Here is a 27,995-nt window from a genome sequence, read left to right on the forward strand (position 1 = left end):
GACTCTCAAAAGTCTTCTCCAACACCACAGTTCAAAAGCATTAATTCTTCAGCACTCAGCTTTCTTTATAGTCCAACTCTCACATCCATACATGACTACTGGAAAAACCATAGCTTTGACTAAATGGACCTTTGTTGGCAAAGTAATGTCTCTGCTTTTTAATATGCTATCTAGATTGGTCATAATTTTCCTTCCAAGGAGTAAGTGTCTTTTAATTTCATGGCTGCAATCACCATCTGCAGTGATTTTGGAGCCCAAGAAAATAAAGTCTGCCACTGTTTCCACTGTTTCCCCATCTATTTGCCATGAAGTGATGGGGCCAGATGCCATGATCTTAGTTTTCTGAATGTTGAGTTTTAAGCCAATTTTTTCACTCTCCTCTTTCACTTTCATCAAGAGGCTCTTTAGTTCTTCTTCGCTTTCTGCCATAAGGGTGGTGTCATCTGCATATCTGAGGTTATTGATATTTCTCCCAGCCATCTTGATTCCAGTTTGTGCTTCATCCAGTCCAGCATTTCTCACGATGTACTCTGCAAGTAAGTTAAATAAGCAGGGTGACAATATACAGCCTTGACATACTCCTTTTCCTATTTGGAACCAGTCTGTTGTTCCACATCCAATTCTAACTATTGCTTCCTGATCTGCATACAGGTTTCTTAAGAGGCAGGTCAAGTGGTCTGGTATTCCCATCTCTTTCAGAATTTTCCACAGTTTATTATGATACACATAGTCAAAGGCTTTGGCATAGTCAATAAAGCAGAAATAGATGTTTTTCAGGAACTCTCTTTTTTGATGATCCAACAGATGTTGGCAATTTGATCTCTGGTTCCTCTGCCTTTTCTAAAACCAGCTTGAATATCTGGAAATTCACACTTCATGTATTGCTAAAGTCTGGCTTGGAGAATTTTGACCATTACTTTACTAGCATGTGAGATGAGTTCAACTGTGCAGTAGTTTGAGCTTTCTTTGGCATTGCCTTTCTTTGGGATTGGAATGAAAACTGACATTTTCCAGTCCTGTGGCGACTGCTGAGTTTTCCAAATTTTCTGGCATATTGAGTGTAGCACTTTCACAGCATCATCTTCTAGGATTTGAAATCACTCAACTGGAATTCCATCACCTCCATTAGCTTTGTTGTAGTGATGCTTCCTAAGGCCCACTTGACTTCACATTCCAGGATGTCTGGCTCTAGGTAAGTGATCACACCATCGTGATTATCTGGGTTGTGAAGATCTTTTTTGCACAGTTCCTCTGTGTATTCTTGCTTCCTCTCCTTAATATCTTCTGCCTCTGTTAGGTCCATAGCATTTCTGTCCTTTATTGAGCCCATCTTTGCATGAAATATTCCCTTGGTATCTTAATTTTCTTGAAGAGATCTCCAGTCTTTCCCATTCTATTGTTTTCCTCTATTTCTTTGCCCTGATCTGAGGAAGGCTTTCTTATCTCTCCTTGCTGTTCTTTGGAACTCTGCATTCAGATGGGTATATCTTTCCTTTTCTCCTTTGTTTTTCGCTTCTCTTCTTTTCATAGCGATTTGTAAGGCCTCTATTAATAATATACCCCATTAGTGTCTCCTCCTCCAACTTACCTCCCACCTAACCCCCAGAGCAGCCTTTGATCTTATCTCCTCCACAAGGTAAAATTCCTCCTTGGAATGGCATTCAAGGTCCCATTTAAGATGGTTCTATGGTACTTTCTGGGCCTCTATTCTTCATTCTCTCTCTTTTAAGCACTGTCATTCAGATATAACTGACCCACTGTCTCCCTCAGCTGACTTCACCCTGGCAAGATTCTGCAACCCTACACACTTTTATTTCTGCTATTTCTGTCTAGAATTTCTTTATCTGGAAAACCATTCATCCTTCACAACCTGACTTAATGATCATCACCTGCTTATATCTGCCTACCTTCCAGACACCTATTACAGTGTATGCAATGTTTTGTTTCCAGTCCTGTTTCCTCTTATAGAGCTGGGGGAATCCATCACCCTTAGCCATGTGTAACATAAATCAGATGTGAGAAGAAAAGTTTAAAATTATTCTTACAAAATGCTTATTTTGACTGGTGGGCTTTAAAATCCTTTGTATTTCTTATGCATATTTTATAATCTGTTAATGTAGAAGTACAAAATATAATTTAGAAATCAAAAATAGAAATTATTATTGAAGATACATGTTCAAAGTGTTTTCTACAAATTGGTGTGTCCAGGGAAAATTTTGGAGAGCGTACTTCTAGACAATATACTCCTTGATAATAGATGGGACCTTGATGTCAAAACCAGCCTTGAACTTGCTAAGTTCTAATTCACAGCCCAAAGTGCTAAATCTCTCAGGAGATTTTTATTGCAAAGCTGAGCAAAATTGTCAGCTGAAAAGTAGAAGGACCATCCCCCAGGCCCTGACACACAAACAAGCAATACTGAGGAAGATTTTATAGAATGTTGTAGTTTTCCTGGACTCCTGGTAATAAATCAAAAATTGTTTCTGGGTAAGTAGGAAATAAACGTCTACTGCTTTTATGGGATGTATCAAAGGTTTGTATCCCCTTGAATCAAAACAAATCATGCCTGAGGAAGAATTCTAGGAAAAGACTAACACGGGTAATTCTCTTTATGATCTATTTTAGAATAGTTGTTTGTATAGGGGAATCCCACAGTATCTACATTTCTGGCATAAACACAGCAGAGTTGAGAGAGTGTGGATTTACACTGTTTGCCAATAAACAGTCCTCATTCAAGAAACTTTTGCCACTTCTGGTCAGTAGCTTGATCTTTGTCTATTGCCAGAAATAAAAGTGATTGCTTAAATGTCCTTGTCACTAGAACAAAATGACTTTCACTACATTTTTTTTTCATTTATTTTTATTAGTTGGAGGCTAATTACTTTACAATATTGTAGTGGTTTTTGACATACATTGACATGAATCAGCCGTGGATTTACATGTGTTCCCCATCCTGAACCCCACTCCCACCTCCCTCCCCATCCCATCCCTCTGGGTGTTCCCAGTATACCAGACCTGAGCACTCGTCTCATGCATCCAACCTGGACTGGCTATCTCTTTATCTGATCACTACATTTAAAAACAAGTGCTGACTGCTCCAAAAACAGATTATTTCCAACAATAACAGATGAGCTTTTCCAAATGCACACTGTGTCCTGGGCACTCTGCTACCTACTTAATCCGTGTAATAACCTTACATCCTCAGTGTTTTCAATATTCCCATTTTATAGATCAGAAAACTCAGAGCTTGAATGGCTTGCCTAAGGAGTTGCAATTAGTCACTTGTGGAGCAAAGATTAGTGCCCACGTCTGTCTTCAACTACAGTGAAAGCTTTTAACTATCTTGCTAAATCTAGTCTAAAAATAAATCAATTAACCCAAATGAAGGGGCTGGAGAACATTAAGAATTTTTCCCTGTTCTCAAATTCTAAAATTACTTGAAAAAAAGTTCTGAAATATTATGTAATATATTTTGAAGTCAGAGAACCATGTCTTTGTTTAACAGCCACTGTTCTGGAAGCTCCATTCCTTAGCACCCCATCTAGCCAGCCAAATACTCAAGGTTGCCCATACAGATTACATGCCACTAAGACAAAAACAAAAGTCCAAAATCTGTGGTTATACCAAAAGAACTGTGGTGTCCCCGCCATCAAAGCACATGTGACTTCCTGCTGTTTTCTCCTTGCCAGATGTAGAAATGAATGTCTTAATCCCGGGAAATTTTTATAATTGCTGAAGATGACTATTGCAGCTTTTTTCAGAAACCATGGGCTCATTTTTAGAAAAGAAAAAATAAAAAAGATTGCATAATGGCTGAGTGGAAATTCACAAGCAGATCGTCAGGAAAGCGCACGTTGGATACACATTCCCACTGTAGAAAAGAGGAATGCATTTAAGTTTAAATACTAGTTCTGTTATGTTTCCAGATGAGAGATAATTTTTAAGGAGTTTAACTTTTTAAACAAATTGTGTATCAAATAAATATTTCTAGAGACCTCATGATTAAAAAGAACAAAGATAAAATGTTTCGGTAGAACGTCTAATTTAAAAAGAATGGTATGGACAAATGTTGTTGACTAATAAGAGGGAAATGAAAAAAAAAAAAACTGATGAAAATTTTGAGCATGTGTATATTTCTCTTCAATTTGCAGATTCTGCCTAGATCCTGGCCATCCCCTTCTCCAGAAGCATTCAGTTCTTGACTAGCTCCTCCCTCTGCTCTTCTCTCCCACCCCATCTGACCCTCTACAGGAACTTCCTGAGATTCATCCTTAATACCACCTTTCTTTCTTCTACCCTCTGTCTTCTTTTTCCAATGTAATTTTTGCTGAAGTATAGTTGATTTACAGCGTTGTGTTATTTCAGGTGTATAGCAAAGTGATTCAGTTATATATATATTTGTGTGTGTGTGTATATATATATATGTATGTATAAGAATGTATATGTATATGAATATGTATAAGAATGTGTGTGTGTATATATATATATATATATATATATATATATATGAATGTTATCTATCAGATCCTTTACCAGCTTCTTTATCAGATTCTTTTCCTATGTAGGTTATTACAAAATACTGACTGTAGTTCCCTGTGCTATAGAGTAGGTTCTGGTTGGGTATCTGTTTTATATACAGCAGTGTGTGAATGTTACCCCCAAGTTCCTAATTTATCTCTCCCCTTCCACCTTTCTCCTTTGATAACCATAAGTTTGTTTTCTATGTCTGTGAGTCTGTTACTCAGCCATAAAGAAGAAGGAAATAATGCCATTTGCAGCAATATGGATGGACTTAAAGATTGTCATACTGAGTGAAGTAAGTCACACAGAGAAAGACAAATATCATATGACATCACTTATATGTGAAATCTAAAAAAAAAAAAAAAGATACAAATGAACTTATTTAACCCTTCTCTTTTTGCAGGGACCCTTATCACTGCCCATGTTCCAATTTTCATTTCCACATATATAGCGCTGTCAGTCTTTAGCTGGCATCTCTCTTCCAGGCTCCAGCCTCATTTTTCTAATTGTTCACCAAAACTGTTTACTTTGAAGTATTCAGCAAATTCATTCAGTCGTTTAACAAGTGAATGTTTGAGAGCTGTTCATGGGACTGACATTGTGGAGATGCTAGTGAATGAGGCAGCCCTTGTGGAGGTTCCTGCTTTTGTGAATCTTAAATTCTAGAGGCAAAAGGTAGACCAAAGAGTAAACTGACGTTAAATCTATAGTTGGATGGTGATAAGTGCTTCTCAGGGAAGGGAAACAGGAAATTTTGAGGGGAGAGTGATGACTTTAAAATGGTCATCAGTGCGGGCCTTGCTGAGAAGGTTCTTTCTGAATTAAGACTGAAGGAGGTGAGGGAGCAAGATTAAGAATTGAGGTCTGAAATTCTCACATTTTTTTCTTATTTTATCCCTCTCTGCATCTCCCCTATGGTAACCATAAGTTTGTTTCCTATGTTTGTGAGTCTATTTCTGTTTTGTAAATAAGTTCATTTGTATCATTTTTTTAGATTCCACCTATATGTGATATATATAGTATTTTTCTTTCTCTGCCTGACTTTACTCAGTATGATAATCTCTAATTGCATCTGTGTTAATGTAAATGACATTATCTCCTCCTTTTTATGGCTAAGTATTATTCCATTGTATATATGTGCCACATCATCTTTATCCATTCCTCTTAGGTTGCTTCCATATTGGACACTTAGGTTGCTTTCAAGTCTTGGCTATTGTAAATAGTGCTGCTATGAACTTTAGAGTGCACATATCTATTCAAATTGTTTCCTCTAGATATATGCCCAGGAACAGGATTGCAAGGATTTTTTGGTAGCTCTACTTCTAGATTTTCAAGGTTTGAGAGTCTTGCAAGAAATGCAGGAGGACATTTTTTTAAAAAGGAGGCAGTGGATGTGTATCAAGCATCCATACCAAGGAGCTCTGAGACTAGCTCTCACCAGCACCTCAAGGTCAACATGCCAGAACCTAAACTTGTCACCTGCAGAAGCAGTACAACTTTTTCCACCCAGTGATTCCTTCCGTCACCGTCACCAAACACAAGACCTGGTTCAGGCCAGCTACTCACTGTGCTTTTTAGAAGAACGAATGAACAGCTACTCTATGCTCTAGACAAACAAGATTAATAAAAGAGTCTCCCCACTGAAGGAGCAAACACCTTGAGTGCAAAGACAGCATCTTAGTTTTGGTTCCCGCAGATGCAGGCCCTGGGTTAAGGATTTGGGTACGAGTCAGTAATTTGGAAGGTTAAGGGAAATACTGGTATGGCAGTAAAAAAGCGAGACAAAAACAGGAGAGCAGGCAATCAGAGTGTATTGTGGAGCCAGCTTAACACTGACTTATCAAGTGACTTATCACTGACTTATCAAGTCAGGGAGGCTCCAGGAGGCCAGACAGACACAGCTCAGACCCTGCCCCAAGACAGGTAAGCTAAGGTATTATACCCCAACTCCTATCACGCCTTGGCTGAGGTCTAATCCTAGAGGGTTTCATTTCCTGAGCCCCAGTAACAAGAGAAAGCCTTTGGGCAGCTGCAAGATGCACATCAAAAGGATAAGGGAGAAGCAGCTACTGCAAATACAGTGGAATATTTATGACACCTAAGATGACCTCTGCAGAAGTGTGGAAAAGCAAATGCAGTGTAATGTGATAAGTCAGTAACAGGGCTCAGCTGATATGAATCAGTCCCCACCATGTGACTTGGCTCAGCATGTCTATAAATGAACATTTGTTAAATAAGTGTACAAAGGACAACAAGAAATAGACCTGAGACAGCAACTGTTTCCCAAAATGCATTTGCCACAGAAACTGGCTAGCATTTTACCTTTTTTTCTTTTTTTCTTAGGAAAACTACATTTCCCAGCCTCCTTTGCAGTTAGGTGAGGTCATGTGATTGAGTTCTGACCAACAGGATGTGGTCAAAATGGATGTCACCACCTTCAGGCCTGGTCCACTAGACCCTCTCAAACACAATCCTTTCTGCTTTCTCATCTTCTGTCTTCATGAGATATTCTGAGGGCCTAAAGGATGGAAGGATTTGGGGTCCTTGAATTTGCTACCTGGAGAACTGCCTTGAGGAACAGTTTCATCAGGGGATAATTCATGTTGGACATTCATTGAAAAAGAAGTAAATTTGTACTGGATGAGGCCCCTGAGATTTTGGACCTGGTGGCACAGCTAGCCTACCCCAACACAGTGGGTATTCAGTATATATTTGTGAACACATGGCTGAATGAATGCTAATTGGAAGGGATGGTCTATTTCACTCTGCTTGAAGTTGGCAATGCTAGCGGGAAGCTTGAGAAAAGTGGGGTTTTGACAGAAGCTGAAGGGAAAGGTGAAATGACATGAATAACCAATTTCATTTCACTCCCGGGGTCGCCCAAGGCCAAGCCTGCTATCACCCTATAAGCAAGGCCTGTATCATTTAAATTTCCACTGCAGAAAGATGAGCCCGTTTAGCTCTATCTTATCCCCAGTAAAAGTGGAAAAGGTTTGGCTTCCTGCCTGCATAAAATTACCTCTCATACACTTCATGGTTATTGTTAAGTCACCCTCTCAGCACTCCTAAGTTCTCATTTCATTTCAGAAGTTAATATGGAAACTAGTTTTGCAATTTCAGCCCTTTGGAAAATTCTCTTTGCAAGAGAATCAGTGGCTGAGGTTAAATTTACATGGAGTGGTTTTTTCCGGAGTTGGTTGGCTGATCCTTCTCTTCTTCCTTGACTCCTCCTTGAAGGAAGGAGGCTGTGACACACGACAGCCTAGAGATTTTCAAATGGAAATACAGAGCTTAGAATAATAGAACTATTAGACACTAGCTTTGTGCTTGTCACTTTACACTGTTTGTCTTACTTGATTCTGGCAACAATCCTATGAATAAATCTTATTATTCCCATTTAAAAGATGAGGCAGAAATACATAGATGAAGTCATGGACAAAAGGTCACACAGCTGATACCTTGTGGGAACCACTCTTTGAATCCAGTGCTGTTCATTTTGACTATAACATGTTGTTCTGGTGCCACAAGCAGGTTATTTACTTTTATGGTGTCCCCTCTTTCCTCCAAAAAAGATAAAGTCCTAACCCCAGTACCTAAGCGTATGAGCTTATTTAGAAATAGCATCTTTTGCAGACAATCAGGTTCAGATCAAGTTAAGGTTTGAGGAAAGGTGCTAATCCAATATGGCTGGCATCATAAAAAGGGGGAATTTGGACACAGATATGTACACAGGGAAGATCACGTGAAGACAGAGTGAGAGTTATCTATAACCAAGGGAATCCAGAGGTGACTAGAAGCTAGGTGAGGAGGGAGAAGATTCTCTGTCACAGCTCTCAGAAAGAAACAGCCCTGATTTCAAACTTCTAACCTCCAGAACCATGAGACGATACATTTCTTTTGTTAAGCCACCGATCTGGGGTTCTTGGTTGCAGCACCCCCAGGAAACTCCTGCACTTAATGAGTATATCTTGGAATCTCAATGTTCTCATCAGCACAGAAGGAAGATGAGCAATGTCTAGGTTAGAAAGTTTCAGGGTCTGTTGAATGAGATAATACACGTGCTGCGCCAAGAAGGATGCAGTGTACAAAGTGCACTCAGAGGGCCCAGTAAACAGCAGCGGTTATTATCCACAGCGAAAGTGAAAGTCACTCAGTCATGTCCTACTCTTTGCAACTCCATGGACTGTAGTCCGCCAGGCTCCTCTGTCCATGGGATTTCCCAGGCAAGAATACTGGAGTGGGTTGCCATTCCCTTCTTCCAGGGGATCTTCCCAACCCAGGGATCAAACCTGAGTCTCCTGCATTGCAGGCAAACTCTTTCCTGTCTGAGACACTAGGGAAGCCCAATTATTGTGTATGAAGAAATCTCTCTATGACATTGCAGAAAAGCCACCAATGGTTTTGTCCCCGTCCCTTAGTCACTCATGACTGAACAACTGACACTTCATTAATTATTTAACAAAATGAGTATAAAGTCATTTATCTCACCTTTTCATGAAGAATAAAAGAAAGCATCTAAGTTAAAGTTATTACTATGGTGTCTATTTAGGTTCAGCTGCAAAGAGACATGATTATTTGCCTACATGGTCTTATTTCTTCCTGATGAAATGTTTATGAAGCTGTGACCCATGTGTCCAGTCTCTAAGCAGGGTTTCAGTCTCACAGGCACAGTCCAACAACCTAAAGCCATTCTGATTATAACCCAAGTCCTTTAAATGTGTTTCTCCGGGGCATGTGCAGCAGCACCTTTCAAAGGTCCCTCTCTGTTCCCACATTCTGCAGCTCACTCCCCAGCGTTGAGCTCCCAGTTTCTCCAAAAATCACCACCCTCTGCCCCTTCCTCTCTATTCTGTCTCCCTTGTGTCTCTTCCTCCCCATCCATATTCTGTGTTCCTCCCTACTCTGACCATGAATGGTAGACGTTAAATCATGAGGCAAAGATGAAAGAAGGCAGGGTCCCACCACTCTCTCTAGCGGCAGGGGAAGATGAAACACTGCGAGCACTTGTGGCTTCATCATTCTCTGTCCTGTTACAAGGAGTGCATCCCCCTCCAGCCATGCAATGAGGTAGGGCTAATTTGATGAAAGGACAATGTCAAAAGTACAGTCAATATGATCTGAATTTAAATCCTATATCTGGAAAATGCTAGCTGGGCATGGTGCTTAACTTCTCTGAACCTCTGAATGCTTATCTGCAAAATGAGGCTACAAATGCACATTTCACAGGGTATGCTGAGGATTAGAGGAGATCACAAATGTGAATCACTTGGCCAGAGCAGACACAAGCTTGCTGTTAATAATAGCCTCCAATTTATGAAACAAGCTTGATTCAGAGGATAACAGCAGCATGCAAATTTAGTTTTATTGGTGGTGTCCCTTTTTTATTTTTAAAAATTTATTTATTTTTTAATTGAAGGATAATTGCTTTACAGAATTGTGTTGGCTTCTGCCAAACATCAACATGAATCAGCCATAGGTATACATATGTCCCCTCCCTCTTGAACCTCCCTCCCATCTCCCTCCCCCATCCCACCCCTCTAGGTTGTTACAGAGCCCCAGTTTGAGTTCCCTGAGTCATACAGCAAATTCCCACTGGCTATCTATTTTACATATGGTAATGTAAGTTTCCATGTTACTCTCTCCTGCATCCCACCCTCTCCTTGACTCAGAGGATAACAGCAGCATGGAAATTTAGTTTTATTGGTGGCATCCCTTTAAATGTATCTTTTAAGGTAAGTTCTCTTCCTTCCCCTGGAAGAAATTCAGGATGGGCTCCAAGATTTTTTCTGGTCATTCTTAGATAATAAAATTCCTTCAATCAATCCGATTGCCCAAACAACCTGATTACAGTGGTTTAAATATTTAGTCCAGTGCATGGATCATAATTTTTCCCTCTTCTCTGGCAGGCTAGCTACTTACAGGGAGAATAACAACTTAGGTACCCTTTCTCCTGCCTGCTCTACGCATCCATCCCTCTCCAGTCTTGGTGATCTAGGCTCTGCTCCACAGGGCTGGAGCTAATGGAGGAGGAAGGAGGAAGATACGCTTGATTTGCTTAGAAAAGGAATGCTTTGATTGGTGTTGCAAATGGACTCTTACATGGCAATTCTTCAGAAGTCCTCCCACTTTTGTTGCTGGGAACAGCAACCTCATTGTCCAAAGACCTCTCATGACCTTCCCCTTCCTAGAGATAAAGCCAAGAAACAAAAGCATGGCCTTCAAGAATCCAATAGGTGGCCCCATAATACACTTCCAGGCTTACCTGCCATATCTTCCAGCTCCCATCACGTGGTCTCCATTGCAGCCTTGCAAAAACCTCCAGCTCTTCCCAGAACAGATCAGGCTCTGTTACACACTCCAGGCTATGTATTTGTAAAGGTAAATCCCTCCTAGAACCCATGTCTCTTTCCTATTTCTGGCAAAGGGCAGCCCTTCTGTGAAGAGATCAATTAAAACACTGTATGACGGGGTTTCCCTGGTGATTCAGTGGTAAAGAAGCCTCATGACAATGCAGGAGACATGGGTTCGTTCCCCCATCCAGGAGGATCCCATATGCCACGTGGCAAAAGCCACCACAACTATTGACACTGTGTTCTAGAGCCCAAGAACCACACAATTGCTAAGCCCCAGTTCCATAACAATGAATCCCATGTGCCCGACAGCCCACGCTCTGCAGCAAGAGAAGCACCACAGTTAGAAGTCCATGCGCCATCAAAGCCCACACAGCAGCGAAGACCCAGCACAGCCAAAAATAGATAGATAAATAATGTTAAAACACTCATTGACAACGGAGCCCTTTCACCCAAGTGAGGCAATACATAAATTAATCAACAGTGTTAGGGCAGCCAGCTAGCCATTTGAGGAAAAACACTTGATGCAAAATTTCTACCCCAGTATTTAATTGTGGAGTCTTGTTTTTCTTTGATGACTAGTGACGCTGAATATATTTTTCACTTATTCATTGTTGGGTTTTCATTTTTGTGGCTTGCTTCCTTTTCAAATCAAACTTGACTAATTATTGATTTCTTATTGATTGGTAAGAGGATTTTGAACACTGAGGATATTAGTTCTGTATCTGTTGTGTATGGTGCAGACCCCTGCCCCACCTCCATCTGTGCACTTTCATTTTAATTTTGATCATGGTATTGTTTAGTAAATTACAATGTTAAACTTTTATGTCACCAGGTCTATTAATCTTTTCCTCCATGATTTCTGATTTTGCTGTAATGCTTGGAAAGTCTTTATCCAACTCATGGTTATATGAATATTCTTCTAAATTCTCATCTTATGCATTAATTATTTACTTTCTCTCCAGTCTTATGGAGACATAATTGATATATAATATTGTGTAAGTTTAAAGTATACAATGTAATCATTTGATAAATGTACTTATTTTGATATGATTACCACAATAAGTTTAGCTAACATTCATTATCTCACATAGATTTTTTTTTCTTGTGATGAGAACTTTAAAGATCTACTCTGTTAGCCATTTTCAAATCTACAATAGAGTATTGTTAACTGTAGTCACCATGGTGTATATTATATCCCTAGAACTTATTTATCTCATAGCTTGAAGTTTGTACTTTTTGGCTCCCTTCACTCATTTACCACATCTTTCACCCTCTGCCTTTGCCAAATAGTGATCTGTTTTCTGTTTCTAGGAATTCATTCTTTAAAGATTCTGCTTAAAAGTAAGATCATACAGTCTATGTTCTTCTCTGTCTGACTTTCTTTACTTAGCATAATGCTCTCAAGGTCCAACCTTGTTGCAAATGGCGGCTTTTCCTTCTTTTTGTGGCTGAGTAATATCCCTGTGTGTGTTGTATTTTCTTTATCTGTTCATCTGTGGATGGACACTTAGATTGTCTCCATATCTTGGCTGTTGTGAATAATGTTGCAATGAACATGGTGGTACCAAGATATCTTCAAGATGGTGTTTCTAATATGCCCAAAGGCAAGCTGCCTTGATCAAATGGTAGTCCTGTTTTTGAGTTTTTGAAGAACTTCCATAGTGCTTTCCATAGTGGCTATACCATACTTTTTTGCTTTTGATTATTTAATTCTTCAGAGATAAAAGGACCTAAGCATACTAAACTCTGCTAAGAAAATCACCCCACCACACACTGCAGCCCCAGCATGTCAGCAGAGGGGCCCAGTAGCCAACAGGATAAAACAGACCAGATAATGGTACCCCGGTGGCCTCCTCATCATGATCAGGTGGGAAACTCTGAAACATGAACTCTTCCTCCTTCCTCAGTCCTTCCTGGTCCCCGTCCCAGTCCCAGGAAGATTAGATACAACGATAACGAGAATGGGATGTCCCAGGGGCAGACTGCTTGCACTTCCTCAAACCCACATAGTGGCAGAAGGCAAATCAAAAATCAGACTGTCCCCCCATCCTCATCTTGAGGTCCTCAAGTAGCAGGCCTGGCATAAGTTGAAAGTGGGAGATAATTTTGAATCAGACACTACGTTAGAGTTTTTGAATGGACTGTAATATGTAACTACAATTACAGGGAAATTATGTCATCTGTTCAAAGTCTCTTCAAAGGATCTGATCTCCATCGAGAGAGGGACTACGAGCATATTTCAAAGGTGACATCATTTCATTTGTGTCCCTCCTTTAATTGATAACATTTTTTAAAAGAGGGTACAATGCAAAATAGCTAGAGAGTTCCAGACTTTACATGCATACCCAAAACTGTCCACAGGAAAAGAGGGATTTTTACTTCTCCTCACTTCTTAAACCAAAGTACCAGGCTTCACTCTGATTATACTAACTTGATTAGGCCTGAAACAACCAGTGTTGCCAAGACAAAACTTGGTCCTGCTCCCTCCTCCAGCCTGTCTCTGAGAGCAGGCACAAGCACAGAGGCCACTGCAGGACTTGGGGGTCTGCTGGTCAGTTGGTGTGTCTACTAAAAAGCAAAGACATTACTTTGTCCACAAAGGTCCATCTAGTCAGAGCTATGGTTTTTCCATAGTCAAGTATGGATGTGAGAGTTGGACTATAAAGAAGGATGAGTGCTGAAGAATTGATGCTTTTGAACTGCGGTGTTGGAAAAGACTCTTGCAAACCCCTTGGACTGCAAGGAGATCCAACCAGTCAATCCTAAAGGAAATCAGTCCTGAATATTCATTGGAAGGACTGATGCTGAAGCTGAAGTGCCAATACTTTGGCCACCTGATGGGAAGAACTGACTCATTGGAAAAGACCCTGATGCTGGGAAAGATTGAAGGTGGGAGGAGAAGGGGATGACAGAGGATGAGATGGTTGGATGGCATCACTGACTTGATGGACATGAGTTTGAGCAAGCTCTGGGAGTTGGTGATGGACAGGGAAGCCTGGCATGCTGCAGTCCATGGGGTCGCAAAGAGTCAGACACGACTGAGCAACTGAACTGAACTGAACTGATATTTGGTGCTGGTCGGTTGGTGTGTCTCTGAAAAGTCGATGCCATTGAACCTCCTGAGTTCATGGAGGAGGTTACTCAGTCATGGCTGAGTAAGATCTGTTCAGCACCCCCTCTGATGGTCCCACCCTGGGGATCCGAGGGACCAGTGAAGAGGACCCTGCTGCAGCCTTCTTGGCATAACAGGAGAGTGAGATTGCAGGCATCAAGAACAACGAGGTCTTCACCATCCTGGATGGCAGCACCCCCGGACCCAGGGCGTGGGGAGAGAGGAAGGGGGCTGGTACAGATACTGATGATGGAGTGATGAATGGCGAATACTGCCAAGAGACTACTTGGGCAGACAGACAGTTACACAGCTATTTCACAAGTGGATCTATTGCACTCAGAGCCTGAAAGTATCCCATAAAGGGAGAGAAGAGCAAATGGAATGCTTGGAAGCCCTTGATGCCAATTCTTGGAAGCAGGAAGCAGAGTGGAAAGAAAAAACAATCAAGGAGCTGGACGAGTGGCATGTGAGGCAGGTTGGCAGCTCCAGTAGACAAAAGCCAACAACAGGGCAGCAGAAGAAGTCTTTGCATGTGACATTGAGGAGTTGTCCCCAGGCACTGAGTGGGAACCGGTGGCCCGGCTGTGTGACCTTAACCCCAAGTCCAGCAAGCAGGCCAAAGACATCTCCCGCCTGTGTTCTGTCCTCAATCTCCCTCAAGCGGGGCCCCCTGAAGAGCCACCCGTCTACAATATCTTAATCCTATTCAGTGACGCTCTTCACGGTAAATGGATTAATTATGTTGAGTTGTTTTGGGCCAAACCTTTTGTCTTTAGAGTTGATCATTGTTTGTGATTGCATGTTTCCTTCAACTGTGTTCTCCCTGGCATTCAAAGAGGAGGGGAGGTGGCGGCAGAGGAAGGGAGGGAGGCCTCCCAAGGGCAGCCTCAACCTATGCTTTTGTGCATTATTTTGAAAATAAACTTGTTTCAAACAATTTTAAAAAATAAACAACTCTGACTTGATTGACTTAAGCTGGGTTTCTACCATCTCTGAGCCAATCACCGAAATGAAGCAGATGTCTCTAGTCCTGTAAGGATTCACCCCTGGAGAAAGTGAAGAAAGTGAAAGTCGCTCAGTTGTGTCCGACTCTTTGTGACCCCATGGACTATACAGTCCATGGAATTCTCCAGACCAGAATACTGGAGTGGGTGGCCATTCCCTTCTCCAGGGGATCTTCCCAACCCAGGGATCAAACCCAGGTCTCCCACATTGCAGGTAGACTCTTCACCAGCTGAGCCACCAGGGGAAGCCCTGGGAGAAGGGAAGGGCTAATGGGGAATGGAAGAGGTAATAAATAGAATTCCTCCCTACCTATCCCTCTGGTCAATGAGGTCTCTTGGCCCTCCCTATTTCATTTTCACTCAGTTTGAGGCCTGGAGCACAGTGTAATTCTAGCTGAAATCATGTTTAGGAAGCTGTTTATTTAATCAGCAGGGAGGCCAGCTATTACAAGCTAACAACCCAAAGAAACATTTTCTTTCCCCATTGAAATCCAAAAACCCTGCCAAAGGAAGCTTGGCTGGGTCCCTAGGCCTTTCTGCCCAGCTCAGCCCTGCTCTCTGCAGGCAGCAGTGTACCATACTACGTGATAATTCACATTTGTAAACTACTTTGCAATTTGCAAAGGGCTTTCACATCCATTATGCCATTTAATCCACAAGGGGTGCTGGGGGAGGATGCTGGTTTGGATGCTGCTCTCAGGATTTCATAAGCAAGCTGTATTAGGAGTGGAAAGAAGGAATTATGCATGAGATTCTGTGAGGCTAGCATGGCGAGTGTAGTTGGAGGGCCACAAAGGGGCATTAGAGTCTGTGTCTCCCCTCCGCCTTTGTTAATTGACTCCATCCCTTTGAAGTACTCAGTAGCCCCTACTGAATATGGTTATAGGTCTTAGTGATTTGTTACCCAAGATGTGTGCCCTGGCTGTAAAAATGGCCCTGACCTAAGGAAGATGAACTGGATGCTCATTCTCCTGAGGATCTGAAATTGCATGAGAATCACACAAAAAAGGGGGGCATTCTGATTATGCTTGACCTTGCTGCTTTATAATCCAGTTTTCTCTATGAGCTTCCTGTCTTTAAATTGGATGAATAGGACATTGTGAGTACAACAGGCATAGTACTGAAGAATCCCCAGATGTCCTCTCAAGAAGAAGCCTAGGGATAAAAAGCACAAATTAGAGATAAGAATGGAAGGGAGACAGAACCAAGCAACAGAGGCCTACAGATACTAAATAACTGTCGTTCATTTGCTCAGTTGAATCCGACTCTTTGCAACCCTGTGGACTGCAGAACACCAGGATTCCCTGTCCTTCACCATCTCTCAGAGTTTGCTCAAACTCATGTCCATTGAATCAGTGATGCCATCCAACCAACTTCTCATATATCATCCCCTTCTCCTCCTGTCTTCAATCTTTCCCAGAATCAGTGTCTTTTCTAGTGAGTTAGTTCTTCACATCAGGGGGCCAAAGTGTTGGAGTTTCAGCATTAGCATCAGTCCTTCCAATGAATATTCAGGACTGATTTCCTTTAGGATTGACTGGTTGGATCTCCTTGCAGTCCAAGGGACTCTCCAACACCACAGTTCAAAAGCATCAATTCTTCAGCGCTCAGCTTTCTTTATAGTCCAACTCTCACATCCATACGTGACTACTGGAAAAACCATAGCTTTGACTAGATGGACCTTTGTTGGCAAAGTAATGTCTCTGCTTTTTAATATGCCATCTAGGTTGGTCATAGCTTTTCTTCCAAGGAGCAAGTGTCTTAATTTCATGGCTGCAATCACCATCTGCAGTGATTTTGGAGCCCCAAAACAATGTTTCCACTGTTTCCCCATCTATTTGCCATGAAGTGATGGGACCAGATGCCATGATCTTAGTTTTCTGAATGTTGAGCTTTAAGCCAACTTTTTCACTCTCCTCTTTCACTTTCATCAAGAGGCTCTTTAGTTTTTCTTCACTTTCTGCCATAAAGGTGGTGCCATCTGCATATCTGAGGTTATTGATATAACCAGCAATCTTGATTCCAGTTTGTGCTTCCTCCAGCCCAGCATTTCTCATGATGTACACTGCATACATGTTAAATAAGCAGGGTGACAACATACAGCCTTGAGATACTCCTTTCCTGATTTGGAACCAGCTCATGTACTTACTGATCATTTGTACATCTTGTAGGGGGAAATGTCTACTGAAATCATTTATATCTTCTTTAATTGTGGTATTTGTTTTCTTATTGTTGAATTGGAAGAGTTCTTTAAGTATTATGAGTGACAAACTTTAATCAGATATATATGAAAATAATTTCTCCCATTAGTATGTTGTCTATACTGGAGTGGGTTGCCATGCCCTCCTCCAGGGCATCTTCCCAACCCAGGGATCAAACCCACGTCTCCTGCATTGCAGGTGGATTCTTTATCATCTGAGCCACCAGGGAAGCCCTCTTTGACATTAAAGTCTTTGATTTTGATGAGGTCCAATTTATTTATTTATTTGTTGCAGATGCTTTGTGTTATATCTAATACACTTTTGCCTAATCCAAGCTCACAGAATTTACACCTATGATTCCTTCTAAGAGATTAATTATAGCTCTTACAATTGGCCTTAAGTGTATGGGTTTATGTCTGAACTCTGTTTTCTTCTTCTGATCTGTATGTCTAGACTTTTCCCAGTGCCACACTCTTTGAATTACTGTAGCTTCTAGTATGTTTAAAAGTTAGAAAGAACTTTGTTTCAAAAGAAACTCTTTTGAAAAGGTTTTGGCTCTTTAATTTCTATATGAATTTTAGGATCAGTTTATCCATTTCTGAAAAAAAGACTTGAAATTTTGAATCTGTAGATAAATTTGGAGCATATCATTATCTTAACAATATTATATCTTTCCATTTATGAACATGGATGTCTTTGCATTTACATAGGTCTTTAACTCCTTACATTGATATTTTATCATTTTCAGTGCACAAATCTTGAACTTCTTTTGTTATGCTGTGAAGACCATTCAATGGGAAAAAGAAAACCCCAGTCTTTTCAACAAAGAATGCTGAGACAACTCTATCCATATGAGAAAGCATGAAGTTGGACTCTTCCTCATGTATATAAAAATTAACTCAAAATGGACCAAAAACCTAAATGTAAGAGCTATAATTAATCTCTTAGAAGATTATGTCTATTAGTATACACTCTTTTGTTATGTTCATTCTTAAACATTTTATTCTTTTTGGTGTTATAAATGGAATTGTAATTATATGGATTACATATATTACTACATATATTATTATATGGATTATATATGCATATATTATAATAATAAATGTATTATAAATATAATTCTTAATTTTATTTTTGGATTGTTCATTTTTAGTATATAGAAATACAATATTTTTAATTTAAATGCTATTTTAGTGCTTTCAATTTTCTTATAATATGAATTACTTCCACATATTTATTTTGGAGAGGTTTTATGTATTACTTTTATTATTATATATCTGAGTTACAGTATCATATTAATTTCAAGTGTACAATATAGTGATTTAATATTTTTGCAGGTTATATTCCATTTAAAGTTATTATAAAATATGGCTATATACCTTGCACTCTACAATATTTCCTTACAGTTATCTTATGTATAGTATTTTTTTCGGCTTCCCTGGTGGCTCAGAAAAAGAATCTGCCTGCAATGCAGGAGACCAGGGTTCAATTCCTGGGTTGAGAAAATTACCTGGAGAAGGGAGTGCTACACATGCCAGAATTCTTCTTGCCTAGAGAATTCCATGGACAAAGGAGCCTGGCAGGCTACAGTCCATGAGGTCACAAAGAGTTAGACAAAATAGAGCAACTAACAAGATAGTATTTATGCCTCTTAATCCCCTGCCCTTATCTCACCCCTCTCCCATCCGCTCTCCCAACTAGTCTGTTCTCTATATCTGTGAGTCTGTTTCTGTTTTCTTATATCCATCCCTTTGTTTTAATTTTTAGATTCCTCATGTAAGTGGAATATATGTAATAACATATTTGTCTTTTTTCTGTGTGAATCATTTCACTAAACTTTATACCTTCCAGGTCCATCCATGTTGATACACACACACACACACACACACACACACACACACACACTCCCAGGAGTTGAATTGCTGGATTATATGTTACTTCTACTTTTAGTTTTTTGAGGAATCTCCATACTGTTTTACATAGTTGCTAAATCAATTTACACTCCCATCGACAGTATACAAGTGTTCCCTTTCCTCCATACTCTCACCAACATTTGTTATTTGTTGTCTTTTTGATGATAGCTATTCTGACAGAAGTGAGGTGATATGTCATTGTGGCTTTGATTTGCAAATCTCTGATAATTAGTAATTTTGAGCATCTTTTCATGTGCCGTTGGCCATCTGTATATTCTTTGAGAAAATGTCTATTCATATTTTCTGCACATTTTTTAATTGGGTTTTCATTTTTTTGATGTTAGATTGTATGAGCTGTTTATATATTTTAGATATTAATTCTTTATCAATTATATCATTTGCAAATATTTTCTTCCATTCAGTAGGTTGTCTTTTCATTTTGTCAGTGGTTTCTGCCTACATTTTCTTCTAGGAGTTTAATGGTTTCTTGTCTTACATTTAGGTCTTTAATCCATTTTTGAGTTTATTTTTGTATATGTAGTTAGAAATGTTCTAGTTTCATTCTTTTACATGTAGCTGTTCAGTTTTCCCAGCACCACTCCTTGAAGATACTGTTTTTCCCCACTATGTATTCCTGCCTTCTTTGTCATAGATTAATTGACCGCAGGAGTCTGGGTCAATAGACCACAAGGGCTTGTTTCTGGACTGTATTCTGTTCCATTGATCTTTATCCCTGTTTTGTGCCAGTATTATACTATTTTGATTATTGTACCTTTGTTGTACAATCTGAAGTCAGGGTATGTGATACTTCTGGCTCTGATCTTTTTCCTCAAATTTACTTTGGCTCTTCAGGGTCCTTTGTGTGTCCATTCATGTTTTAGAATTATTTGTTTTAGTTCTGTGAAAAAAATGCCCTTAGTATTTTGATAGGAATTGCGTTAAGTCTGTAGATTGCCTTGGGGAGTATGGGTCATTTTTTTTAATTGAGAGGGTTTGGAAGATCCTCTAGAGAAAGGCATGGCAACCCACTCCAGACCCCCTAGAGGAGGGCGTGGCAACCCACTCCAGTATTCTTGCCTGAAAAATTCCGTGGACAGAGGAACCTGGCAGGCTACAGTCCATGGAGTCACAAAGAGTCAGACACAACTGAAGTGACTTAGCATGCATGCATGATGTTAGCTATGGGTTTGTCATATATGGCCTTTATTATGGTGAACATGTTTACTCTATGCCCACTTTCTGAAGGGTTGTTGTCATGAATTGAGGTTGAAATTTTCTAAAGATTTTTCTGCATGTATTGATATAATCATGTGATTTTTATTCTTCAATTTGTCAATGTCATGTCTCACATTGATTGATTTGTAGATATTGAATCATCCTTGCATCCCTGGGATAAATCCCACTTTATCATGGTGTATAACACTTTAAATGTTTTGTTAAATTGATTTGCTAATATTTTGTTGGGATTTTTTGCATCTCTGTTCATTAGTGATGTTGACCTGTAATTTTCTTTTCTTGTGTTATCTTTGTCTGATACCTGTCTGGTATCAGGGAGAGGTTGGCCTTCTACAATAAGTTCAGAATCATTCCTTCCTCTTCAACTTTTTGGAATACTTTGAGAAGGACAGATGTTAATGCTTCTATAAATATTTGTTTGTTGGGAGTTTTTATTGGTTTAATTTCATGTTTGGTATGCAATTCATTTCTCTTAAGGTGGAATGTTACATTATTGATTAGAGCTTTTTGATTTAGCATCAACATTTACAGCTATAAATTTATCTCTGAATGCTGCTTTTGCTGCATCCTGTAAGCTATTGTATGTTATGTTTTTATTTTTATTTATCTGTGAGGAGCAATATAAACCACTAAAATTACATATAAGCTCAGATAAATGACTGTATATTCTAAAGAGCTAACTTTTTCTAGACTGGTATTTCTACAATCACTTGTGACCCCATGGACTGTATAGTCCATGGAATTCTCCAGGCCAGAATACTGGAGTGGGTAGCCTTTCCCTTCTCCAAGGGATCTTCCCAACCCAGGGATCAAACCCAGGTCTCCTGCATTGCAGAGGATTCTTTACCAGCTGAGCCACAAGGGAAGCCCCATTGTATGTTATGCTTTAATTTTTATTTATCTGTGAGGAGCAATATAAACCACTAAAATTACATATAAGCTTAGCTAAATGCATATTCTAAAGACTTAACCTTTTCTAAACTGGTATTTCTATAATCACTTGTTAAATACCAGTTAAAGTTTGGTATATTTACACTAAAAAAGAAAATTCTGTGATTAATAAGACTAGGAGAGATTTGTACATATTGATATAGAAAAGTTTCCATGCTAAAATAGATGACAAAAGCAAGTTGCTCAACAGTTCTGTGGAGTAGAATCTCACTGGGTTTATCAAATGCTATTTCACATATATGCTTGTTGAAGCACAGAAAAATTTTAATCAGGTTATATAAAAATCTGCCCATATTGTCTCCACTGGGAGTTAGAATAGAGAATGAGAGGGTGTTCTTTGAGATAAACTCACATCAGCTGATAGTGCTTATCTTGCTTTTATTATTTTTAAAAAATATTCTCAGTGCACAAGTAGGATATAAAATGGCTTGTAAAGAAAAAAAAAAAAAAAAAACACTCAAAACAAAAGTGAATTGTCCCACCCCTGTTGTATCAAAGATGCAAACTAATAGTTTGGTATGAGTCCTTCCATAAACTTTAATAGCTTCTATAGTAATAAAAAGAATGAATAAAATAGTAAAATTTTATTTTCTATGTTCCTTCATTTATACTTTGCAAACATTAGTGTTGCATTTATCCATCTATTTCATCATAAGTTCAGTCATATATTTCATTTTCTAAAAAATAAAAAGGATCTAACGTATTTCTGGATAGAAACTTTCCTGCTACTTTCTATCCATATTTATAAGAGGATTTAAGACTGTTACTGTCAGAGCATTTTAGTGTCCTTCTCTCAGGAAAGAAGAGTCGAGAGATTCATCGGTTTGTAGGCCCCAATGGAAACAGTGTGAAGACATGGTAAAAATCTATGTGGAGAAGCCTAAGGGTTTATAAACACAGATCTACTATATCTACAATTTGGAGCATAAAATATGCACCCAATATTGCCACTGAGTGAATCAATATCTTTCTTGCCATTCCACATTGGCCTCTCAATACAAGTATTACTGAACATTTCTTATGTACCAGGCATTTTTCTCAGCACCTTACCCACATCAACTTATTTAACTTCAATAACAACCCCATCAAATGAGCACCATTGTTATCCCTGTTTTTCAGGTGAGAAAACTGAAGTGACTTAGGTGATATATCCCCCAAGGTCTCACAGCTAACAAGTGACAGAACAGAGATTCAAACCCAGTTTTGTTTGGTTTCAGAGTCCTTGTTCTTAGATATTAAACTGACTGCTTCTGGAGAAAGGCAGAGCATAAATACAGGATTGCAAGATTCAGCAAATAAAAACATAAAGCAGTTAAACTTGAAATTCAGATAAACCAAATTATAGTGCATGTACCATGCAATATTTGGAATATACTTACATTAGAAAGTAATTGTTAATCTGAATTTTGAATTGAAATAGGTGTCTTACATTTTAATTGGCAGTCTTACACAGATATATAGAGAGAGAGCCAGACTTGGAGAACAAGGTGGAGGGTCAGAGACTCAAAGTAGGTTTTCTTGACTGATGTCCCTACTTGTTCTATTCTCTGTAAAAGTTTTCTTTTTTCCTAAGCAAAGATATTAACATGCAGAACAATAGAAGAAATATATTAATGTATCACTCACGGAAGGTAGAACAGACAGCCCATCTTCATTCCATCTCCTCTCTTTCTCCCTTCTCTCTCTCTTGCACGCGCGCACACACACACACACAATGGTAGTACAAGGCTCCCTGGTAAATACTGAATTAAAGAATGAAACTCGAGACTGAGGCATAAAGCCTCTTGCTTCTTTCCTGTTTTTAAGTCTTGTGACCTTATACTAAATCATATTTGCATGGGTAGCCGGGGGAGGCAGGAAACTTGGCTGGAGGCAGAGCACAGTGGAAAGAGATAGCTGGGACCCCAGGGGCACCAAACCCCTAAACTACCTGTATCTCACTGGGGACACCTCAGCTGACCCAGCCCCAAGGGCCAAGGCCCACAAAGGTAACCTTTATGGGGAAGGGGAATCCAGGAAGTAAAACCTTTTTCTGACACTCTGTAGCCCCATCCTGCTACTGGCTAAGGGTAGCCCTATAGAGGCCTTAGTCTCTGACCAGTCAAACTGGTCACTTTTCCCTTCTTGGAAGAGCTGGTGTAAGAAGAGGAAAATATAGAGGTGGAACATGGGGAGAAAATATGAAATCTCCCTCCTCCAAGCTTTCTACTTCTAATTCAGTAATAGAGCTAGTCTCTTACAAGAACATCATTCATTACAACATACAAAGCACTTCCACTTTAGCCTCCAAATTGTCTATTGATTTTTGCCTAAAAGAAATTAGCCTCTAATGTGACAACTTTCCCATTAACAGTCTAAAATGCTTGCCTTATGGAATTAGCACCCTATTAACCTGACCATCTCTTTAAGTGTTTTTCTTCTTCAAAAATTATAATTAAATACCATTGCCAACAAGAATTATTTAGACAGCACTTTGCACATTAATGTCTACTCAATTATCATTTCCCATGGCTAGAATTTTAACCCACAATGAAGCTCAGAAACATGTAATTTCTCTCTTTAAAATTGTTTTTTTGTTGTTGTTGTTGTTTCCTTATTTTTCACCTTTGTTTATTCCAGGTGTATCCTCTGAGCTCCAAGACAGGGGGATAGGGAAAACACTGGCATGATCATCACAGAATAAAGTGACTCATTTTTTTAAGGATGAGCAAAATGAAGGCTACGACACATATGTTAAAGTCACATGCACAAGATAGACTTGAGAATGAGAATTCACGGAAGGTCAAAACCAGAGCTCGCCTTCTGCTAGGACCAGAACTTTTGCTCTGACCCAGCTGCAAGCAAGTGCAGACCTTGCCTCAGTCCATATGGGTCAGCCTCCCAAGCACAGAACAGTGGGGAAGAGAGAGGACAATGGTCTAGAAAGGAAGATAGAAAATATCCAGTGAAGAAGGAGTGACCACTATCAACTTTACTCCACAGGGTCAAATTGTTTTCCAAGGCGGTTGAACCAACCTTACTCCCATTAGCATGGGTAAGAACACCTGTAGCTACATATGATTGTCAGCCCTCGATATTGGAGACTTAATTTTTTTTTTCAATCTGATAGATATAAAATAGCATAACATTGACGTTTTAATTTGCATTTCTCTGAATATTGATGAAATTGAGTGACTTTTTATATGTTTGTTGGCCATTTGATTTTCCTCTTTAATGAAATATATGTTCACGTCTCTTGTCTATTTTCCAACTGGATTTTTGTCCTTTCGTTATTGATTTGAGAGAATTCTTTATTTATTTTAGATCAATTCTTTGTTAATTATGTGTTTCTCTCCATTTGTGGCATCCATTTTCATTTTAGGGAAGTTTTATTAATCACAAATCTTAGTTTTAATACCATGGAGTTTAGTGTGTACTTTTATTTTTTTTTCCATTTATTTTCATTAGTTGGAGGCTAATTACTCTACAATGTTGTAGTGGTTTTTGTCATATATTGACGTGAATCAGCCATGGATTTACATACTGTGTGTGCTTTTAGTGTGTTATTTAACAATACCCCACTAAATCCAAGGTCAAAAGGTGCTTTTTCTAATAATATATAAGTTTAATTGTGAAAAATATTACAACACGGAGAAAAGCAAAGATAAGAAGAAAAATCACCCGTAATCCTATTACCAGAAATAACCACTGGCAGTTATTTTTACAACTTCCAATCTCACGTAGATAGTTAACATGATACCTAAATAACCTTCAAGAAGAAAAATATCCATGATCAACTTTGAATTCTTTCTAATATACCAAATATCCAATCCTATTCAATATTAATTTTTTTCCTTGAATTACTAGGTTTTTTGTTGCTGTAATAGCAACCTAACTTTTCACTGAGGTATGTCTCATGCTTTAAGCAGAAAGAAGAAATGTTTGAGTTCAGAGGGGAGACAAAGAAAGAAAGTCAAATGTTGAGGTATGGCCTCAAGGCATCAGTTAACAGAAAAGTCATCTTGAATGTACCATATGGAAACCAGGCCAGACCTTCTGCCCAGCCCCCACACAATTCTCCAAAACTAAGCTTGACAGCATCTTGTTTACAGCAAAAGGAAGTAATTCTCTTTGCTGTTGAACAAAATCTGTAAATATCTCATGGCTTTTCTGACTTGATCCCACAAATGCAACATCATTTTCTTAACTAATGAAATGAAAGGCAGTCCTCTCAGTGAGACCATAGCTTACAAAGCAGATGCCTCTGTTATCTAATGCTAAGGTAACAAATTGCTGAAAAATAATGACAAAATAACAGCAACTATATTACTGTCTCTCAGGGTTTCTATGGGTCAGGAATTCAGAATGGGATCAGATGAACATTTGAGGCTCAGGATCTCTCACTGGTTGCAGTCAGATAAGAAGGCTGGAACCCTAGGGTCTGAGGCAGCTGGGAGCTGACCTAGGATCTCTTTCTCTATGCGCGTGTTCCCAGGGCCACTGATGTGGTCTCTCTGTGTGGTGGTCTCCTTTGTTTGGGCTGAAGTTTGGGCTTTCTCATAGCATGGTGGTCTCAGGGCAGTTGGACTGCTCTTATGTGGTGACTCCAAGACTGAATGTTCTAGCAACTAAGGTGGAAGTGCCTTGCTTTTATCAACCAGTCTCAGAAGTTGTGTTATTTTCACCATTAAAGAGTTGCAGAAACCCACCCAGTTTAAATGGGGAGGGAATTCTTCCATAAAAAAAGAAGGCTTATATTTGCAGTCTATTTCTTTTGAAGAAAAGATTGAGAAACCAAAGATCTCTTTTCTTCTTGTATTCTCTCTGCCCCTTTCACTCCAAGATGATGTGATTCCTTTAAAAATGTTGTAGGTTTCCTGTATACCAATTTATGATCCACTCCATTAGATAAAGCCACAAATATCTTCTGGAAAAGTCTCTCCTTACTTTCGACCTCTTGGGAAGCAATTGTGGGATAAGTTTTTTAAAATTCTTAGAAGTTCTACTGCCTATTATTTAACAAAGAGAGTTTTCAAAGCATGCTTATGAAATTCTTTGGAGGATGTCTCTGTCTGAAAAGGTTTGTAAGGTACAAACTTAGACTTGGGGGATCCTAACAAAGGGTTTTGATGCCATACCTTTAGCTTCATCCTTACCCTGAGGCCACATTTTCCTTACAGTATCCTGGATTTGGTCTTTTCCCTGAGGTCTTTTATTTCTTTGACAATCCTCTGCTGGATGGAAAGACTGTCAGGATCCCTCTATCTTTTCTCTTAAATTCTACTCAAAAATTGAACTCTTTGTTCTTTGATTCATCTCTCTCTTTTCACATTATGTTACAGGCAACTACAAGCCATGTAGCACCTTTGGCACTCTCCCCAGAAATCTCCCAGCCACATCACCAGGTTTATTAGGTACATTTCTATTTTCCACATTACCACAGATAACAGGTTCCGGTGTTGCTACACTTTCCACCACTACACGGCAAAGTTTCCTTTCCTTTCCTTCCTAATAACATTCTCCCAACTTTCATTTAAACCCTCACTGAGCCTCAAGGCTTCTACTAAGAAGCTCCTCAAAGCCCTTCTAGCTTCTACCAACCACCTAGTCTCAAAGCCAATATCATGCAATACCTCAGTAGCAGGTACTACAGGATTCCGTTCATCTCTTAAATCACCATCCAAACTAGTGGCTCAAAGCAATAGCAATCACGTTACTATCTATCATGGATTCTGTGGGTCAGGAATTCAGAAAGGGCTCAGCTGGGCAGTTCTGGATCAGGGTGTTTAGTGCAATTATAGTCAGATGATGACTGCTTTGGGGTAGCAGTGGGTTGAAGCAATTAAGGGTTAGCTGGATCTCATCCTCTCTCTGCCTGTCTTCTCCACATTCCCCACCAGCTTCAGCTACTCTCCATGTGGTCTCGCTCCACGGGCGAGTTTAGACCTCCTCTCGGCATGGTGGTCTCACAACAGCTGAACTGGTGGCCACATGGCGGCTCACAACTACTTACCTGGTGGCTGAAAGCTTCAGAAGCAAATGTTCCAGTGAGCAAGGTGGACTTTTTATGACTCATATCAGAAACCATATAGCTTTGCTTTTGCCATATTCTACAGAATGAAACAGTCACAAAAGTCCATCACAGAAGCCATTTCAGGGGAAAGGGAACATTAAGGAAGGGATGTCAGAGAATTTGTGAACACGTTTTAAACTGTCCCAACAGATTCCAAGCATTTCTTGTGTGCCTACTATGGGTCAGCTATTATGCATACATAGATGGATCTGATAAAAGGCATCCTTGAGGAGCTTACTATCTAGTTAGGGTGAGGGTAGAAGACCAAGAGATAAGAGAGCATTGCGCTCTAATGGGGTAGGTATTTTAAGAGTGCTGGCAAAAAGGCTGAGGGAAAACATAGAGGGAGAAAGTAATGCCACAACTACAGTTTGGGAAGGAACCATGGAGACATCAGCATTTGAGCCACACCCTGGAGGGCGAGCAGGACTTCTCCAGTCATGCGGGGACCACTGTGCCTGCATGGGAGGGCATGAAGCACCTTAGTGCAGTCTTTTCATTCCAGTTGAATGACGGTGACATTCTAAGTGCCATTTTGTTGGTGACATTTGTCAAAAATGTCACAAGCTGGTGACATTTCTAAAATAAGAAACTCAGGAGAGATTGCAATGAGTTCAGTTCTGAACATGTTGACATTTTTAGGTGCTGCCAA

General features: G+C 39.6%; 1 pseudogene; it reads left to right on the forward strand.

Annotated features, from left to right (window-relative positions):
* The first annotated feature begins 14,021 nt into the window (after window positions 1–14,021).
* On the forward strand, window positions 14,022–14,686 carry LOC110122484 (clathrin light chain A pseudogene; annotated as a pseudogene).
* Window positions 14,687–27,995: the final 13,309 nt, after the last annotated feature.

This window comes from Odocoileus virginianus, unplaced genomic scaffold (genome assembly GCF_023699985.2).
Source record: "Odocoileus virginianus isolate 20LAN1187 ecotype Illinois unplaced genomic scaffold, Ovbor_1.2 Unplaced_Scaffold_3, whole genome shotgun sequence".
Lineage (NCBI taxonomy): Eukaryota > Metazoa > Chordata > Mammalia > Artiodactyla > Cervidae > Odocoileus > Odocoileus virginianus.